Source organism: Antechinus flavipes, chromosome 1 (assembly GCF_016432865.1).
Source record: "Antechinus flavipes isolate AdamAnt ecotype Samford, QLD, Australia chromosome 1, AdamAnt_v2, whole genome shotgun sequence".
In the NCBI taxonomy this organism is placed as follows: domain Eukaryota; kingdom Metazoa; phylum Chordata; class Mammalia; order Dasyuromorphia; family Dasyuridae; genus Antechinus; species Antechinus flavipes.
In genome coordinates, this window is record NC_067398.1 from 361,144,135 (window position 1) to 361,164,030 (window position 19,896).

General features: G+C 38.8%; 1 protein-coding gene and 1 long non-coding RNA gene across 2 annotated transcripts in view; one reads left to right on the top strand and one right to left on the bottom strand.

Annotated features, from left to right (window-relative positions):
* Positions 1-17,539: 17,539 nt before the first annotated feature.
* On the bottom strand, positions 17,540-19,566 carry LOC127543520 (uncharacterized). The gene is made up of 3 exons (XR_007949249.1): positions 19,376-19,566; positions 18,896-19,028; positions 17,540-18,652 (listed from the first exon to the last, which is right to left on the bottom strand). It is a non-coding gene; the product is annotated as an uncharacterized LOC127543520 (long non-coding RNA).
* Positions 19,567-19,705: 139 nt separating this feature from the next.
* The window catches only part of ZBTB7C (zinc finger and BTB domain containing 7C), a 552,014-nt gene continuing 551,823 nt past the window's right edge, over positions 19,706-19,896 (top strand). The window contains exon 1 of the mRNA XM_051969649.1: positions 19,706-19,871. The gene's annotated coding sequence lies outside the window, so the exon portion shown is untranslated. The remainder of the gene's footprint in view (positions 19,872-19,896) is intronic.

The following is a 19,896-nucleotide window of genomic DNA, read 5'->3' on the forward strand; positions in this document are numbered from 1 at the left end:
TTTCCTAATATTGAACCAGCCCTACTATCCTGGCATAAATTCTATTTGTTCATGGTGTAATCCTGGGGATAAGTTGTTGTAATCTCTGCCAATATTTTATTTAATATTTTTGCATCAATATTCATTAGAAAAATTGGTCTATAATTTTCTTTCTCTGTTTTGATCCTACTTGATTTAGATATCAGTATCATATCTGTGTCATAAAAGGAATTTGATAGGACTCTTTCTTTCTTTATTTTTCCAAATAATTTGCATAGTATTGGAATTAATTGTTCTTTAAATGTTTGGTAGAATTAACTTGTAAATTCATTTGGCTCTGGAGATTTTTTTCCTTAGGGAGTTGATCAATAACTTGTTTAATTTCTTTTTTCTAAAATGAAACTTTTAAAGTAATTTATATCCTCTTCTGTTAATCTGGGCAATCTGTATTTTTGTAAGTATTCAACCACTTTACTTAGATTATCAGATTTATTGGCATATAGTTGGGCAAAAGAGTTCCAAATTATTGTTTTAATTTCCTCTTCATTGGTGGAAAGTTTACCCTTTTCAATTTTGATACTAAAAATATGATTTTCTTCTTTCTTTTTTAAATCAAATTAACTAAAGATTTATCTATTTTGTTGGCTTTTTTCATAAAACTAACTCTTAGTTTTATTAGTGCAGTGGTTTTCTTACTTTCAATTTTATTAATCTTCTCTTTATTTTCAGAATTTTAAATTTGGTATTTAATTGGGGGTTTTAATTTGTTATTTTTCTAGCTTTCTGGTTGCATGCCCAATTCATTGATCTTTCTCTATTTTACTCAAGTAAGCATCTAGAGATATAAAATTTTCCCTAAGAACTGCTTTGACAGTATCCCATAAATTTTGATATGTTGTCTTATTATTGTCATTCACTTGGATGAAATTATCAATTGTGTCTATAATTTCTTGTTTCACCCACTTTAAGATTAGATTACTTAGTTTCTAAACTAGTTTAGAAATTGTAAGTTTTCTAAAATTCTATTTACCTCTTTAACTCATTTCTTATTTATTTTGTAGTTCAATTTATCTAGTTCTGAAAGAGCAAGGTTGAGATTCCCTACTATATAGTTTTGGTGTCTTTTTCTTCTTGCAGCTTTCTTAACTTCTCTAGGAATTTGGATGCTATACTACTTGGTGCATATATGTTTAGTATTGATATTACTTCATTATCTGTGGTACCCTTTAGCAAAACATAGTTTCTTTCCTTATCTCTTTTAATTAGATCTATTTTTGCTTTTAGTTTATCTGAGATCAGTATTGCTACTCCCGATTTTTTTTTTACTTCAGCTGAAGCATAATAGATTCTGTGCCAGCGTTTTACCTTTATGCTGTATGTATCATCTGCCTCAAATATGTTTCTGTATTCCCATCATCTTATTTCCTCCAAGTTATACTTATCTCTTTCTTTTCTCTCTTTTCCTCCTTTTTGCTTTTGACCACCACCTTCTTCATCCCTTTCTTTTATAGTCCCTCTTCCCTTTCTTATTGCTTTTACCCATTACCTTTGTTCTACCTTCTATTAGCTTCTCTATTTCCTTTCCTCTTTCCTCTCCTACTTCCCTGTATGGTGAGACATGTTACTCCATGAAACTAAATATGTCTGATATTATCCCTTTGAGCCAAATCCGATGAGATAAAGATTCATACAATGCTCATCCCCTTCCCTTCTTTCCCTCAATTGTAATAAGTCCTTTTTACCTCTTCATGTAATGTAATTTATCCCACTTTCTCTTTCCCTTTCCTCTTCTTCCAGTACAATCCTTTTTTCACCCTTAGTTTCTTTTTTTATATCATCACACTAAAATCAAATTATATCTACAGTATACCCCTAAGTATGCTTCTCAAGAATTAAGCATATCATCTTCCCATATGTATGTAAACTTTTTAGCCTTTAAAAAACATAGTTTTTTTTCTTCTCTTTTTACCTTTTAATACTTCTCTTGCATTCTGTATTTTATGATCAAATTTTCTGTTCAGCTCTGTTCTTTTCATCAAAAATAAATGAAATTTCCCTATTTTGTTGAATATCCATCTTTTCTTCTGAAAGATCATGTTTCATTTTGCTGGATAGTTGATTCTTGGCTGCAGTCCAAGTTCCTTTGACCTCCAGAATATCATATTCCAGGTCCTTTAGTCCTTAAAGTGGATGCTGCTAGGTCCCGGTTAATCCTGATTGTGGTTCCTTGATATTTGAATGGTTTCTTTCTGATTGATTTTCTCTTTGATTTGATAATTCTGAAATTTAGCTACAATATTCCTTGGAGTTTTCATTTTAGGATCTCTTTCAGAAGATGATTGCTGGATCCTTTCAATGACTTTTTAACTCTAGTTCTAGAACATCAGGGCAGTTTTCCTTGACGATTTCTTGAAAGGCGTTACGGAGGCTCTTTTTTATTTTTATTTTATAATAACTTTATATTGACAGAATCCATGCCAGTGTAATTTTTTTTACAACATTATCCCTTGCACTCACTTCTGTTCCGATTTTTCCCCTCCCTCCCTCCACCTCCTCCCCTAGATGGCAAGCAGTCCTATATATGTTAGATATGTTGCTGTATATCCTAGATACAATATATGTTTGCAGAACCGAGCAGTTCTCTTGTTGCACAGGGAGAATTGGATTCAGAAGGTAAAAACAACTCGGAAAGAAAAACAAAAATGCAAATAGTTCACATTCGTTTCCCAGTGTTCTTTTTTTGGGTGTAGCTGCTTCTGTGAGGCTCTTTTTTTTTTATCATGGTTTTCAGGTAGGCCAACAATTCTTAGATTGTCTCTCCTGAATGTATTTTCCAGGTCAGATGCTTTTCTGATGAAGTATTTTACATTCTCTTCTATTTTTTTAAAATTTGCTTGACTGATTCTTGGTGTCTCATTGAGTCATTCTCGTCCATTTTCTCAGCTCTAATTTTTAGTGAATATTTTTCAGTTCGCTTTTTAAAAATTTCTTTTTGCATTTAGCCAATTAAACTTTTAAATGAATTGTTTTTTCATTGGATTTTCCCTCCATTTCACCAATTCTACTTTTGGGGGGAGTTGTTCTCTTTTTACATTTTACCAATTCTGTTTTTCAAGGAGCTGTTTTCTTTTTCAATTTCACAAAATCTATTTTTAAGGAGTTTTCTTCAGATAATTTCTGTGCTACCATTTCCAAACTCTTGCAAAGCTCTCATTTCCTTTCCCCATTTTCTTCTAATTTTCTTTTAAGATCCTTTTTGAATTCTTCCAAGAGAGTCCTTTGAGTTGAAGAGCAACTCATATCACCCTTGAGGTTTTATCTGGAGCTGTTTTGCCTTTATTTTCCTCAGGAATTGAGGTCTGTCTTTCTGGGTATTCACAATAGCTATCTGTAGTCAGAGCTCTTTTTGATGTTTTTCCTCATTTTAAAGGTTGAGCTCTGCTCTTATGGCAAAAGGGAGATTGTCCTAAGTTTCCCCTATAGGCAATAGAGTCTTCACAATGCCATTGGTGTGGTACTGCCAGTTTCCTTCCCATACTGGGTGAATGTGGTTGAGTTCTGTTTGTTATGCTGTGGTTCAAGGGCTTGTAATTTACCTTCTGTCTCTGAACAGTGGTTTTTTACAGTGGTTAACATAGTCTGTTTATTCTTCTGTTTTTGCTACCCTTCATTCCTGATTTTTTTTTAAACCATGGGCATTCTTCTCCTTTGCTATGCTTTTGGATGGTATCCCTGCATTGACCTATACTTCATGGAATTTGGGACTTTTCTCTTTCTTCCCTCCCTCAATGGATATTGGAAGTTCAGATTTTGGAAATTCAGAGTCCTGGATTTGTAATGGGCTGAGGCTTGAGTTGATGCACTGAGGTCCCAAGCACATGAGGCTAAATAGTAATTGGACCATACTCTATTAATATGTAAGCTTGGAGAAAGAATGGCCCCCACCCACTCTTTGTGCAAGTCCTGATGTGTTGTATAGGAAATGACGATTTTGGTGGGTGGAGGCAGGGGAGTGGAAAAGGAAGGGGAAGGAGAGACTTTTGGGATTGTCATTGCCACGGTTGGCTCAGCTCACATCTCTCTCTGTTAGCTGATTTGTTTCTCTTCTTCTTTTTGCTTTTGCTGCTTTCGACAACTTTTTTCTGTTTGTTAAGTGTCTGAGGCTGGATTTGAACTCAGGTCCTCTTGACTTCAAGGCTGGTGCTCTTTCCACTGAGCCATCTCCTTCCTTTCCATGCTCCTACACTGCCTCCAGGGAAGAACCCTCGTGGTTTGAGACCCAATGAAATCTGGCAAATGGATGTGACCCATTATAAATCTTTCGGTCGTCTGTCTTTTATCCATGTTGTGGTAGACACCTTTTCAGGATTCACTTTTGCCATACCAGCAGCAAAAGAGACAGCCCGAGTGGTCACTGAATTCCTCATGCAAGCATTTGCCATTATGGGTGTGCCACAAGCAATAAAAACAGACAATGGTCCTGCATACACCTCCAAACATTTTGCACACTTTTGTGCACAGTATAAGATTTTACACACCACTGGCATACCCTTTAATCCTCAAGGACAGGCAATAGTAGAGAGGAGAAACAGAGATATTAAGATGCTGCTCCAAAAACAAAAGAAAGGGGGAGCCACAGGTAACCCTAGAGAGCTTCTAAATCTAGCACTTTATACTATTAACTTCTTGATTTTTGACAAAGATGCACTGGCTCCGGCAGACAGGTTTTATAACCCACCGGAAGGGCAATGTCCAGTGCGAGCAGCTCCACTATCTTTAGATAATCGCCAGGTGATGTGGAGAGACCCAGAAAGTGGTGAATGGAAGGGACCAGATAGGCTAACTGCTTGGGGGAGAGGGTTTGCTTGTATCTCTACAGGTGGAGAAGGAATCAGATGGGTGCCAACGAGCCGTATTCGCCTTGTCCATCGCAGAGAGACGGAGCAGACCCTTGAAACGAAGGAGAAGACCCAAGAAACATCGGGTGGTTCTGTTGCTGATTGTGCTCACCATTGAAAGAGTGTGGCAGTTATGGCGTTTGACTCATGGACATAGAAAATCATTGGACTTCAAAACCCTCAGAAATCATTGGATTCTCTGAGACATAAGATTGTTGTAGGACTTTAAAGCCCTCAGGAATCATTGGATTTTCTGAGAAATGATAAGACTGTTACAGGACTTCAAAATCTGCTGGAATCATTGGATTCCCTAAGACATAAAAAGACTTTTGCTGGACTTCAAAAACTTGGGGGGATCATTGGATTCCCTGATATGTGAAGCAATGGACAATAGACTGGTTTTGGACTATCTCTTGGCTGCTGAAGAGGTGTATGTGTGACTGCTGTTTACATACTCTCCTTCTAGGACTTCTGGCAATCTTTTACATCATACTGTTGATTTATATTGTTTGTTATACCATTACTTGGGTGCATAATTCATGTTTGTTATAACACATCAAGCCTGCACTGACTGTGGGGAGAGTCATCACTAATAGTCTCTGCGTTGTTGCTATGTGCTATGTGTTCCCATGCTGATGGGTTTGTGCATAATAAGACCCTTGAGCCCAGAAACCTGCTAGCAACCCCCACTTCCCTTTGGTGCTTTTCATCTCCCTTCCTGAGATGTCAGGGAGGGCGTGATTACCCTCCTTTTTAGTGCTTTCACCTCCCTTCCTGAGAAGTCAGGGGGGTCGTGATCACTTCCTTTTCGGTGCTTTCACCTCCTTTCCTGAGAAATCAGGGAGGGTGTGATCACCTCCCCTTGGGGGCTCTGACCTCACTGAAGAGTCAGGGATGGCATGATCACCTGTGTTCTAAAACAAAAGAAAGCGGGAGATGTAATGGGCTGAGGCTTGAGTTGATGCACTGAGGTCCCAAGCACATGAGGCTAAATAGTAATTGGACCATACTCTATTAATATGTAAGCTTGGAGAAAGAATGGCCCCCACCCACTCTTTGTGCAAGTCCTGATGTGTTGTATAGGAAATGACGATTTTGGTGGGTGGAGGCAGGGGAGTGGAAATGGATTTATCTCACTAGTCACAGCCATACTAATTTGCTTTCAGGGTGCAAGCTGTAAATGCTTGAACACCCCTAAGCTTTCTCTTGTTAGACTTTGTTCTTGATGAATTTCAGAAAAGAATATTGCAGGATACAAATGTCTCTGGTCAATCTTTGATTATGCTGGAACACTATTCTTTTTTTTTTTTTTTTTTTGCCTGACTTGCTTTTCTGACAAGCTTCCTTTCCTTTTCCTATTAGTTACTGAATGAGTTCTTATTCAGTTCAGTTATAAAAGAAGTCTCTTACTGTAAGTTCTCATTGCATTTCTTGATCATTACTTGATTTGATACTATTTTTAGAGTTTTGATGGAGTAGGAATATGGGAGCTGGTCTGACTGCAACTCTTCAGTCAACTATCTTGTCCAGAACATTTCTTCAATGTTTTTATTATACATTTCTTTAATGATGTCATTTACAAATATCTTTTTTGTAATTTCTTATTTGTAATGTGTTGTAGCCAACTCACAACTACTATGCTACTCCATTATTCTTTGGGTGATTCTGAATTTTGATTTTTTACAAAAATACTGAAGTATATCCATGACTGATATACATGAAAGATGACTGGATGATTACTTTTCTTAGAAAACAGACCCTTACTTCAGGAAGAAGTTTGGATTTATTAAGAGAATTTTTCCATTTTCTAAAGATAACCCATCCATTCTCTTTCTCCTGTTAAGCTCTAGGCCTAACTAATGGCAGTATCTGTCAAAGACATCAATTGCCTTTCATAGTCTGGAAAGTAGGAATTTATTTTATTTTTCTTTTATGTTAGTATGTAGTATGTTGGTTAATTAGGCTATATTTTTTGAGTGCTTACCGATTTTATTTGTGAATCTCTATTGTGTTATAGGACTTGATGTAATTAGCAGAGATAGCAACTCCTCCATGACTTTGTGGAATACTTTTAGCAAACATAAATCATCTTGCTTTAAGCCATGGTTGATCTTAGTGGTTAGGGGTCATTTGTTCTCTATTACTATATCAAGATTCTTACATTCTTTAGTTGGTCATACCCTACTTGCCCTAGTAACTGAATTCCCATAGATCGTCATACAAACTCCATTTAATACTCTTTATCACTCAATTCCTCATTTCCATCCCTCTCAAACATTTTACTTTAAAGCTTCATCCTAATTTCACCCAGTTCTTCCACTGTACCCTCTGGCACACCTGTTCCATAGGCAGCACACTCTCTTCTTCTTAAATCTATTCCTTTCTCTTTTTATCTACTAGCTCTCACTGAAATCTGATTTTTCCCTGATGACATAGCCCTACTGGCTATCTTTTCTAATAGTGGCAGTGCCTTCCCCCATTTTTTTTAGTCCATCGAAGCATTGCTTTTTCAAAGTTCTCTCTCTTCCTCCTTCATTCAGTAATGTCTCTTCCTCTGAGGTTCCTGCTATTTGGATCAAAAATTTGAAATCCTGGTAATCATTCGCCTTCCTTTCTCAATGAATGTGATGCCTGCCATACAGTTTTTTTCCTTCTCTTCAACTCCTGTTCTTATATTAGGAGATGTCAACATAGATTTTGATTCTTCTTCAAATACCCTAACAACTTAGCCTCTTAGCATACTCTTCTCCCATGAACTACTTTTCTATGCTATCTTAACCACTCATAAAGATGGTCATACAGTTTATCTTGATATCACCCTACAAATGTACCACGTTCATGTTAAAGAATTCTAAAATTCCTTATCCAAACATGTCCTTAGTTACCACAATTTTTTGTTTAATAAGTAAATCAAATGTTTGCTAACATTGGTGGTTTTTAGGCTCTTTGGGTATTCTTCAATCTGTACTCCTTAAACATGTAAATGAAAATTTAATAATAGGTGTCAATGTCCTGTGTTCCACCTGTTTTCCTTTGTTTTCACCTTCAGTTGCTTATTTAAATAGGTCCATTGAAATTATTTTAATTGGGTGCCAAAATTTTGATCCTTTTTATTTTTCTTTGACTTTATATTAATTTTTACTTTTGTTCTAATTAGTTGGTGGTCAGTCTGCGCTCAGACATCTGATTCAGAAATGTCTCCCATAATCCCAGGAATTAATAATATAATGAATTTCCTATTCTTATAATGCTATTTGGTGCTCACTATATCTTATGCTTTTCAATTCTTTGCTAAAATAAAATAGTAATTAGTCATAAGGCTCTTGAGCCTTCTACAAATCTTGAGTCTCTCTCATTCTTTATTTCTAAGTCACATCTAACATCCCCCCCCCCATTCTTTCCCATATTCTTTTTCATTGACATCATCAAGTATCAAAGTATAGGCTGATTTCATTTACAGGGTTTTATCAAGTTCTTTATATAATTTCTTTCCTTTATCTTTTGCTATTGGATCATAAGCTACAATTATTATCCTGATTTTTTTTTTACAAACACTTATAAATATTGCAAAGCGAGAGAATAAAATGTCCTAGGCAATGATCTTTGTTGTTGCCTTTGGGATTCTACACAATAAAAATAATTCTGCTCACTACTTTTTTTCAAATCTAAGGAACACTTCTAAAGCCTCCTTCAATTTCATTGTAACTTCTTTCTTTTTTCTGGTTTTGTTTATGGTGGGAATATCAAGGTTGATATGAATCAGTATACAATTAGAAAAGGATCTTACATTTAAATTAAATTATATTTAAAATTAATATTTATACATGGCCTAAAAGCTGAGTGATTCTTACCACCCTTGTATTCTGTCCTCTTTTCCATTCTTTTGTCACTGTCCTGCAGAAACAGAAATGGTAAGTGCAAGACTAAGGCGCCATTTTGTATTTTCCTATTTCTGGGATGATATAATCAAAGAATTTCTCTCCAAGTGTTCAACTTACTCATAGCAATGAGCCCTGCCTTCTTTAAGTTCTCAAAAACTTATTCTGGTTTTCAAAAAGCAGACACAATGTGTTACTGGGACCATACTGGAAACCTATCCAGCATGGTAGAAGCAGACAGAGCTACCACTCCCTTGGCAAAGCCTTTTGAGAATCACGATCTCCTTCATGCCATGATGAGGAATTGGCATAAGACTTTGCATTTCTGTGGAGAGGAAAAGTTCTGAGTTTTTAAATAAAAACATCCATTCCAGCTCAAAGGATGATAATTCTTGAATTCAATACAAATGGCTAGTAGAAAGAAGATTGGAATATAAGTCATCTATAGGGAACTGCCTCCTGAAACAGAGGGCCCTCTTCCCCTTCTGGGCTCTAGCACCAGCTCACATGATGCTCTTGATAGGAATTTCTTTTTTTGTAGATTCTGACAATTGAGGTCTTTGCCCAGACTTTGTAAAGGAATCTCATTTTGGGAGAAGGAGTCCCTCTCAGAGGGTACCTCACTGCCTGTTTTGGGGTTGGGCCAACATACTGGAGGAAGTCCAGGCAATCTTCCCAGTCTCTGAGTTTTCTTTGGCAGAAAGAAGGAAGTCCAACCAATTGCCTCAAGTGGCTGGTGCCAAACAAGTGGGCACAATGAGCTCATCACCCTCCATAAGGCCTAGCTGGTAGTATTGGAGATGGAAATGAAGCAAAGCAAAATGCTGGGTGAAACTGTACTTGTGCTAGGTTTGCAGTAGGGTAGGGGCAAGGGGCCAACAGAATCAGGAAAACTTCTGAGCTTTCAGACATTGTGTCATATGACTGTTTATTTGGGAAGAGAAAACCACCCAAGAAGACCTGGTATCCCTCAGCACCTCTCAAGAGAAAGCCAACCTGTTAAGGGAGATTCTCTTTTCCACATGCCCAGTGTAGATGGCTGTCCAACATGTATGAGGTATGACTATTAAGTAATGATTCTAAAACTCAAATGTGAAAAACAGTTAAACTGCTTAATTGATACAATTCTTATACTTGTGTATAAACAGGGCTGTGAAAAGAAAAACCTTGGTTTTTCTTCTGAATTTACTATCAGCAGTTCACCTGGAGGAAATCACCTAGCTTCCTTTCTCATAATCACAATATGTTCCTGACTATTTCTTTAAAATTTTTTAATAATAGTCTTTTATTTTCAAAATAATGCAAAGATAGTTTTCAACATTCACCCTTGTAAAACCTTCTGCTCTAAATTTTTATCCCTCCCTTCACAACTCCTCCTTCTCCTAGACAGCAAATAATCCACTATAGTTTAAACATGTGCAATTCTTCTAAACATATTCCTACATTTATCATGCTGCACAAGCTAAATCAGATCAAATAGTAAAAAATGAGAAAAAAAAAGCAAGTAAACAACAAAAAGGTGGAAAATACCATGTGGTGATCCATATTAAGTACCTATAATGCTCTCTCTGGGTGTAGATGGCTCTCTCCATCACAAATCTATTGGAATTAGTTTGAATCATCTCATTGTTTAAAAGAGCTACATCCATCAGAATTGATCATAGAATAATCTTCTTGTTGCCATGTACAGTGATGTTCTGGTTCTGCTCATTTCACTTAGCATCAGTTCATGTAAGTCTCTCCAGGTCTTTCTGAAATCATCCTGCTGATTATTTCTTATAGAACAATTATATTCCATAAAATTCATATGCTGTAACTTATTCATCCATTCTCCAACTGATGTGCCCCTACCTATTTCACAAGACTGCTGTGAGGATCAGATGAGAAAATAAATTTCCAAGTACAACCTCTATGTTCTGGAATTGAGCCAACTAAGTGACCAAAAGATCATCTTTTCAGTCAGACATCACATTGCTGGGCATATACTCCAAGAAGGACAACAACAAAGTTTCAATATATGGTAATATTGATGGCATCTGTCTATCTGTCTCTCTCAATATTTCATTGTTTCTTTATATGTGGTTGCAATGAACTGGAAACAAAGCAGAAATTATGTTCAGTCATGTCTGATTCTTCATAGCCTCATTTGGGCTTTTCTTGGCAAAGATACTTCAATGATTTGCCATTTCCTTTTTCAGTTCATTTTGTAGATGGGAAAACTGAGGCAAGCAGGATTAAATGACTTGCCCAGGATCATACAGCTAGTACGTGTCTGAGGGTAGATTTGAACAAAAGTCTTCCTGACTCTAGACGGGGTACTCTCTTTACTGCACTACACAATTGCCTTTATTATGCTATAAGAAATGATGAATATGACTACAAAGAGGTAGGGAAGAACAGGGGAATATATGATTTGTTATCTGCAGTCAGAAGAACCAGGAAAACAATGTATGCAATGTTTATGCTAAGTAAGTGAAAACAATAATAACAAAAACTAAAACAATGTTGCAAAATGACAAAGAACAAATTTGGCTTCAAAGAAGAGAGATAAGAAAGTCTCCTACCTATCCCACTTGCTTCTTTGGTGGGGTCTATAGGATACTGCACTGAATGTCAGACTTTTTAAAAATGTTGGTTAGTTTTGTTGAACTTGTATTTTTCATCTTTTTTTTTTATTCTTTTCCCATTTTTGCTTGTTTTTTTAATCTTTGGTTTAATTCTTATTTTTTATTCTCTTAGAAAGAATAGCTCTCTGAAATTGGGAGGGAGAAAGGCTATATTAAGAAATGTAGGTGAGATAAAAATAATATAGTTCAAGAAATATTTTTTGAAAGGAAAATGGTGGCTTTGTGGATAGAGTGCTGCGTCTGGAGTCAGGAAGACTCAAGTTCAAATGTAGCTTCATATATTTACTAACTGTATGACTCAGGACAGGCCACTTCCACTTCATTTGCCTCCTTTTCTTCAAGTATAAAATGGGAATAATAATAGCACCCACCTGGAAGAGTCATCATGAGGGAAAAAATACTTAGCATAATCCCTGCCACACAGTAGTGTCTATAGGAATGCTTAATTCCCTCTTTTAAAATTGCATTCTTAACAAAGCAAAAATCATACCACCACAAAGACATTTTTAAAGCTCTCCCACCTTGCTCCCTCCATTTAATTAGTTGCTACTTTTTGTGATTTCTTCCTTTACAATGTCTCTTGCATTCATCCCTTCCTTTCTACTCCCACTGCTACTATGGCAGTTAAAGTCCTTATCACTTGTCTGGATGATTACAAAGTCCTTTACCTCTTTTCTTTGCCTTCAGTTTCTCCCCCCTTCAATCTATCCTGCATATGATTGTCAGGTTAATTATATTATCTCCCTGCTTAAAAATATTCAATGGCTTTCCTATATCCAAAGAATAATGAAAGTTCAATGGGCTCACTAGCCTAGCAATCAAGGACCTTCATCACTTCTCCCAATCTAACCTATATTCATAAGTGCATAGTGGCTGACTATTAAGTTAGTCAAACACGCCTTAGAGTTTCCCATCTCTATGATTGCTCTCTTGGGTCCCTTTGACTTAGTCTCTCCTTTGCCAACTGCAGCTGTAAAAATCCAAACTATTCAAATGCTACCTATTCTAGGAAGTCTTCTCTACCATCCTTAGAAAGAAATGAGATCCCTCTTTTTTTTTAATCCCTGATGAAGCTGTGATGGATTCAGAAGATCTGGTTCTAATAGTTACTCAGGAAAATCGCTTACCTCTGAGGGACTAGTGAGGTTTACTCACCTTCATGGCTCTTGAATAAATTGTTCTTCTCTTCCCATTCCATCAAGGGATATCTTCACATGCTTGGAGTAGAAAATCCTCTAAATCACCCATTACCCTCAACCTGCTTTAGCCCATCTTCCAAAATGGTTTACAGGGGTGTGGCTGCTGTGCCATCAGCTTTTTGGAGCCATAGATGAGAATTAGGTAGATCAAATGGACCCCAAAGGTAGAAAGCAGTCCTATAAAGGGCACAACAACCATCACGTCAGAGGTACTAGTACCCATTTCCAGAGACAGAGGATAAAGGACCTGGCATACTATAGTCAATAGCATCATGAAGAGTCAGACCCAACTAGACAGCAACAAATGTATCAGGTCTGTGCTAAGTACAAGGGATATAGTGAATAGACAATTTCTTGCCTTCAAAGGGATTAGCATCTCAAAAGGGAGACAGCACACATAAGGAGTCAGGATAGGTGTGTGTGTGTGGGGGGAGGGGGTTGTTCAGAACGCGAGATACTACCCTGCATGGGGTGCATCTTGTTCCATGAAGTTGAAACAGGGAGGGCAGTGAATGCAAAGGGGAGTGAGTTGAGTCCAGTTTTTGACCTTTATAAAGAAAACATTGGAGAAATTTGGTACCCTTCAATCAAGGAGAGAGAAGGAGTGTGTGAGAGGTGGAATCAGTTAGGACTTGAGTTAGCAGCATGCTGGTGAATTTAGAAAAGGTAAACTTTTCCTGGGACTGGCATTTTGTCTGTGGAGTTGAAAGCAGGTAGGGCAGAAGATACAAAGTAGAGTGAGTTAATACCAAAGAGTTATTTATCTTTGTATTCCTTGTAGTACTTTTTACAAAAAAAGTAGCTCAGGAAATTATTTTTTAAAATTAGATTTATTGACTGAACGAATGCCTTATCCCCTCATTTGGATACTTAGGAATGCTGCTTTGGGATAAAAATTTACCTGTGTCTGTGATTGGGATAAAAAGGTAAAAGAAGGTAGGGGCTCAATGACCTCTGAGGTCCTCTTCAGTTTAATCTAAGATCCTATGACAGTCAGGTATAATTTTGGAACCTTCTTTGATGCATGCCCCATGAACTATTGAAGGTATTCTGGGGAGGAGCTGCTAACTTTGATGCATTTTAAGCACACCCTTGAAAAGCAGCCACTAGCTCTTTGTAGAGGCTCCTCAAAAGGTTCAGATGGTTCTTGCATCCTCATTCAAAGCTTCTGATTTGACTCCAAGGCTCAAGGGTCCCACCTTGAGTTTACATGCACTAGCTGATACTGCAGAGACTCCAAGCTCTCCCTCCCCTGCCTCCACCCCCAGTCCTTTGATTTCATGGCTTACTAGCTGATTTCATTAAATCCAGTGCTCTCAAAGCAGTCTTCTTACCAGCAACTTATGCATATTGGATTTCTCTGCTTTTTCATGACCAGATGTCTTGAGTTTCTCTTGCTTTTACTCTGAGAGGGAAAACACCTAACTATTTCTTCCTTCCTGATGCCTTTTATGCCCTTAGACCCCTTCCTATTCTCTCCAGAAATAACATCTGTTTTGACCTTGTTTTCTGAGCTTCAACCAACAACCTGTCAGCCTCTTGCCACATCTTGACTTCAGATAATCCTGGGCAAAGCATGAGGCTAAGCAGGAGCTGTGAAGGTTGAATTGTGTGGGTGGCATTTATTCTCATATTTTAAGAGGAAAAGTTTTAAACAACACAGTTGGGGTGCAGAGTTCAAAAGAATTTGGGCAGACTCCTACCTAACTTGTTCTGTGAAGTACTACTGTCTCCTCCAATAGCCCTTTAAGGCCTGACATGGTTTTCACCTTGTATTGCATATATGAGCCCTATTTGAGGACTCTTTGCTCAGTAGCATATGTGGAGCAGGTACTATCAAATTGCAAATAATAGCTAATGAGTGTTGAGTGAAGGACCTGTCTTCTGTCATGTGATGGCCTATAATTCTTTAAGGTTTGCATAACTTATTTCATTTCTTCCTTATAACAAGTCTGTGAGGCAGCTGCTACTAATATCTCTATTTTACAAATGAGGAAACTGAGGCTTAGAGAGGTTAAGTTCCCTATTTTGGGTCACACCTATACCCACATATAAATACACACACAAGTTATCTTCCCTATTTGAGGACAGAGACTGCTACATTCTTTTCTTGGTTTCTCCAGTCCATACCATAGAGCCCGAGCGTATATTCAACATGCAATAACATTTGATAGTTTGATTGTTTAATGGGTTCATTCTAAGAGCACTGGCAGTTCTAGCTACTTGGGGATGTCACTTCACCTATGAATCTGTTTCCTTACTGTGAAATTGAGATCATAACACATGCTTTCTCTATGTTTTATGGGTATTGTGATGATCAAATGAAAAAGACTAAGAAGAAAGTCCTTATAAGCTATAAAATGTTACAGAAACAAAAAGTATTCAGCTTAGTGATAGACTGATATTTTTCTTTCAAGAAGTTCATATATTTATTATTCCCCAGTTGATTGTCCATCACCAAGAGAGGAGTACAGTATTTCCCCCTTAACAAATAGGGACACTAAAGCAGTGAGGTTTGTCTTTGTTCATGTTTGTATAGCTAGGAGTCAGGGTGCAGCAGGATTAGGGGGCTATGTGGGCTGGGCATTGATGATAGCTCACTCGATGCATACCTCTGGGTAGGAGGAAATGAAGAAAATGAGGGGAGCTGAGAAGATCTTTGTAGCCTAACTCCCAGATTTTTCTCAAGGCTGTTTTGCTTTTTCGTCCTGAGTTCACCCTTTTAACTGTATTGAAGTGGATAAGTATTAGGATCTAATTCCCAGATGGGTAAAAAACAAAATTTACTGTAAAATTTCATCTGTTTTTGATCACTGAAGTTTAGCTCTGAAAAAATGCTGGGTAATGCACATTAGTATTATAAGACAAGAAGATACCATCATGTTTAATTTGGATACTGGCATAGATCCAAGGGCTCATCAGTGTAGGTATTTCCTCTACCAAAGCAGATTGCACCCCAGCCATAACCCTGAGCAATTCACGTTCAGGTCTTTAAAGAAAATCTCCAAAAAGAATCTTCTGGAAGTACAAGGGCTCTTCTTATGATTCTTCTACTATTTTGTGAACACCATGGTAACAGGAGAGCTGTCCATCTGTTATCCCACACTATTCCTCCATGCCTGGCCCACCGGCCCATCTCTTTTTCCTGTCATACGTGTCCATGCATCTTTTTACATCCCTTTATTGTTTTTAAGCACTTTAGAACACTCAGTTATGTGGAAGCTAATTACAAATGAGTATCAGTCTTATAATTGCAGTTTCTTTGTTGCAGGTTCACTGAACCCCTAATCTGAAAACACATTATTAGTTTAGTTTAGGTTACTGTACTATACTGAAAGTAATAAAATGTTTTTTTTTTTTTTTCTTTTTAAAAACATTCTACAGTTGAGGACTTTTGCTAATTCCACTCTGGTCTTGCCAATTTTTGAACAGTTGAGCTAATGACATGAGAGAGATTGAATTGCCATAGGTTCTTTGATTTATCTGAGGTCACGTAGAGGTGTGCAAATCTCTGCAGCTCTGAACTTTGACCATAAGCAAAATTTGTTAAACTCTCAAGCTCTCTGACTTGAAGGAAGAAATGATCCAGATGAACCAAGTCATCTCTTTTCATAAGGGAAATATTCTTTCCATAGATGAAACTTTTTCCTACCCAAAGAACAATTTTCTTAATATCTTGAGCAGCCTTGATCCTATCAAACTGACTTGAAATTTCAATTCATTCATAAAGATTATCCCCATTCCTTTGGGAAAGTGAAGGAGTTACACTTCTGGAATGAAGGGATTACAATATCTGCTAATTCAACTATGTCTTCAGTAATTACACAGATTTTCAGGCAAAGAAGAGAGAGAGACAACCTACCTTTTTCATTTACCTTCCCCAAAATTATGATTTTTAATGTATTGATATTTTTTGATTCAAAATAATACTTGACAGATACTTCCCCCAAAATATGGAACAACCTTTATAAAATACATTTCCCAGGGGAAAAAAGTCCAAGTATAGATTATTAAAAGAAAAACAAGGACATATCTTTTAACTCTAGCTGCATGGTGTTAATGCTGGTACTTGTACTTGACCAGTTTTGTTTTTTTCATTAATTCCAAATTGATTTTCAGAACAAAGATAACTTACTTTATTGGAACAAGTTGCTCCCAATTCTGTGTACAATAAATATTACTTTGTCAACTGTGTGCTCCAGAAATTCCAAAATCTGACATTCATTATCTCGTCAACAAAAAGCCTTATCCCTTCCAAGAGACATGTAAAGCTTCCTCTTCCTGGATCAAATATAGTGAATGTACCACAAGAGCCATAGACAAAAGAATACTTTTTAGGAAAGGTCAAACCAAAATGATTTCAAGTTACATCTATACTCTATACCATGAACAGAAGGAGCTGGGTGACTCAGTGGCTAGAACAGTAAATCCTGAAGTTAGGAAGATACCAGTTCAAATTTGACCTCAGACATTTACTAGCTACCAGGCAAGTCAATTAGCCTTGTTTGCTTTAATCTAGTGGAGAAGGAAATGGCAAACTGCTACTGTGTCTTTGCTGAGAAACCCTATGAAAAGTACTGGCCTGCTATAGCCCAGAATTGTACATAATTGAACAATAAAATGCTATGAATGTCCTTTTCTTTTAATACTTACACTTTAATTCCCATGTCCTTCCCATCATTTCTCCTTTTATTTCTTTCCTCTGCCCTCCCTTCATCTTTTTCTCCCTCTCTGCCACTTTTCTGCCTCTTTGCATTCCTTCCTTCCTTCCTCCCTCCTTCCCTCCCTTTCCCCCTTCCCATCTTTCTCCTTTCCTTCCCATATCTTCCTTGCAAAGAAAAAAAAAATCCAGAAAGTAAATATTATTCAGCTTCTACAAGTCACTTGACAAATTACTTAAGCCTAAGTGTTCTGGAACAGTTGGCACCCAATAAATGAATGACAAGAATAAACTTAAAGTTTTTATAATCAAAATTTATTAATAGAGATCCATTAATTTAGGCAGCAGCATTCTAAACAAATGAACTATAACATTCTTTAATAATATTATTACCCTATATTCTGCTACATTCCTCACCAGGAACACCTATTACAGTGTCTTGAATATAGTAAGTGATGAATAAATATAACTCTATGTTGAATTACTCCCTTTCCCCTCTTTTAAAAGAAAACAGAATTCTTAGACAAGGGATAGTAGAGGAAGAGACTAGATGGTAGAAATTCTGAATTCCTTTTCTCTCCTCTCCAAAATTTGGTGGGGCTTTAAAATGACACTTTTAGGAGGAGCTGTTCTATTTATAACATAGGAATAGCAAACTTTCGGGTGTACCTTTGCAAAACCTCAAATGTATGGATGACTACAAACATATAGATAGACTTATAGAAAAAGCGCCAGCAAACATGGTTTAGTGAAACTTGCCACACTCATACCACCGTAAGAGTAGGATCCCAATGTTGCAGTATCAGAAGCAGTATCTTCGCAAAAAGATAAGCAGAAAATTTGGACCATGTGGTCTTTCCCCGGATGGCTCCATTCGAAAGGTTGAACATTCCCAGATGGAACGTCCAGAGCGACGTCACAAAGGCGGCAGTCACCTCCGTCCCGCGGTCCATTCACAGTCGTCCTTCCTTGGCCTTCTCCCGCCTCCCGCTCGGAGGACTGGGGGGCATTTAGGAATTTTCCCCCTCCTCTCCCTCGGGACCTTTCCCCCTGTCCTTCAGGACTCCTAGTTTATAGGATCACAAGGGGATTATCTAGTGCGTCTAGAACAGTGGGGCCGTGGGACTAGGGGCGGGATGTAAGGGCCCGCTCAGCTCAGGCTGATTCACTTCAGTTCTCCCTCCCTCTCCTCAGGCAGAGCCCACGTGTCATGCTGATTGGTTACCTTCGAGGACATGCTTTAAATACTCGCCTCAGAGCTATTGAGTTGTCATTGTCCTACCCTGAACAGACTGGCTGGTTTTGGAATCTTGGGAAAGGGTTGAGGGAAACTTGAAGTCCGAAAAGGATCCAAGGGCAGAGGCAAAGGCAGGAAGAGTAGAGGCTTTTAGAATCCCCACGCCTGGGTCTCCTGAAAAGCAGATGGTCCCTCGGATTTTGGAAGATGGTTCTCAGTCATCGGTTAAGCGACATTTGGGAAACTTCTCACCCCCACCCTTCCCACCCTACTTTCTGGTAGAGGGAAAAAAAAAAAAAAAGAAACAGTTGCTAAGTTGTTTTATTTCCTTCCCCAATCGGACTTTGTAAAAATAGCTAAGCTCAGGGCAACCGAGCCAAGCTCTCTCTTCCTTAATGTGTCCTGGGCCGCGCTGACCTAAAAATACCCTCAGCACACAGTCTCCTCTTCTGTCTCCAGGCGGGTCCGGCTTGGCCGCAGATGGCGTCTGGAGACCGGGAGAAACAGCGGGGTCGCCCCTTGCCTCTTCCTAAGACTGTCCCTTTAAATCCTGGAGGAGGGGGAAAAATAGCAATGAGCGGATAGTGTCTCTCTCCGCCTTCGGCCCCCCTCTCCACGCCAGTCGCCCCCCACCCGCCCCCAGCCCCTAATTCCCGCCCATCCTTCACCCGCCTTTCTCAGTCCTTCCCCCTCCTCTACAAAGCTTCCCACCCAGCAACAGTTTCTGTCAAAATATAAATTAAGCGATGCAGAGGAGGAGGCTGAGTGCATGTGTGAAAGGGCGAGCAGGGAGAGGGAGAACGCGAGGGAGGGAGGGAGAGAGGGAGGAGAAAGGGAGAGGGAAGGGAAAGAGACAGAGAGAGACAGAGAAAGAGAGAGGGAAGCAAGCAAGCCGACCGCAGACATCCGGGCCCTTTCTGCACATTCCAGTCCCCATAGCCCTGCAGAAACTCCGGTCGGCACCGCAGCAGTGAGACCCGAACCGCGGCACAAGCCGGGAACGGTCGCGCTGGTGCGGCTGTTCCAGGATACTGACAGAAGCGTTGGCTGCAGCTAGAAGAGGAGGAGGAAAAAAAGAAGGAGGAGGAGAAGGAGGAGGAGGAAGAAGAGGAGGAGGAGGAGCAGTAGCAGCAGCAGCAGCAGCAGCAACAGCAGCATCAGCTGCTGCTGCCTGCCTTGCCTGTCGCGGCTACTGCTCCAAAGCCTAGAGCCGGTGCCACTCTGAGACTGACAGAGGCGCAGCGCGAGCGCTTTCACAGCTGGCTTGGTTACGCCGCTGCCGCTGGATCCTGACAGCGGTGGCAGTGGCGGTGGCAGCCCCAGAAGGGACAGCGTGCTGCAAAGTACAGCAAGGAGGGAACCTGGCTGGAGGAGGTTTTTCAGCTATAGCAAGGTAAGTGCTCCCTCCGCCCCCGAAC